The 954-nt window shown below is 35.4% G+C and overlaps 1 pseudogene; it reads left to right on the top strand.

Annotated features, from left to right (window-relative positions):
• Positions 1–536: 536 nt before the first annotated feature.
• On the top strand, positions 537–700 carry LOC111589507 (uncharacterized; annotated as a pseudogene).
• Positions 701–954: the final 254 nt, after the last annotated feature.

Genomic DNA, 954 nt, shown 5'->3' on the forward strand with positions numbered 1-954 from the left:
ATGTCCTATTTATTCGCATAACAGCGTTCTAGCAGCTGTTGCTCTAGCAACAAATCCTGTCCATTTCGCAACAACTTCTGCCCGCTTCTTCCGCCGTTGCACATTGAATTTTAAGTGAAACAAACCATGCAATTGGAAATGAGTACAAGGCTTCGTAAAAGTGAAAAATGTTTTTATTGTTTGATATGATATGATACTCTAAAGGCAAGAGCAATTAAGTATTTTGGTAAGCATGTTAAGCATTAGAGGATAAACTTGTTGTATTTGGTATTTCAAGAATGATTTTGTTGGTGTACTTGTGCTTTTCTATGTCTTACTAAACTTAGAGAAAATTGTTAAGCCATCAACATAAATGATGATTTTGGTTACCTATAGAATCTCAATGATGATTTTGGTTAGGGCATCAGATCTACACCATCTTCTCGCTCCCAAGTCCTAAGCCAAAACATTGGCTATAATTTAATTCGAGCATAAGGGCTCCTTTCAACTCGAGCATTGGGGCTCCTTTCAACTCGAGCATAGGGGCTCCTTTTCCACTCATTTTTCGGTCTTCTGGCTAAGCTCAAGTATAATATTTGTTTTACCAGTTTAATATCTAGTATATGAACAATATGTTCACTTTGATATTAAATTCATTTATTATAGGAATTTTTATGTGGAGGATCCATTAAGACTCTCAAGTATCTCTTAGTCACCCAATCAATATCATTAAATATGGTTGGGTACCGTCTCAATATACAGGCATTATACTAGTGTTTAATAAAAAAACAACGTTGAGTGGTTGCATTCCGGTACTGCCATTTGCCAAACAGGATAATCTGATATTAGCCAAGTTCGTAAATGGGTACTTTATGAAATAAAGAAAAAAATTAGATGGTGAGGGGACCAACATATTTCTAGTTGCTATCGAGACACGCTAAAGGCTAGTTTAAAAACTCAAATCATTTGAGGATC

This window comes from Zea mays, chromosome 5 (assembly GCF_902167145.1).
Source record: "Zea mays cultivar B73 chromosome 5, Zm-B73-REFERENCE-NAM-5.0, whole genome shotgun sequence".
Taxonomy (NCBI): domain Eukaryota; kingdom Viridiplantae; phylum Streptophyta; class Magnoliopsida; order Poales; family Poaceae; genus Zea; species Zea mays.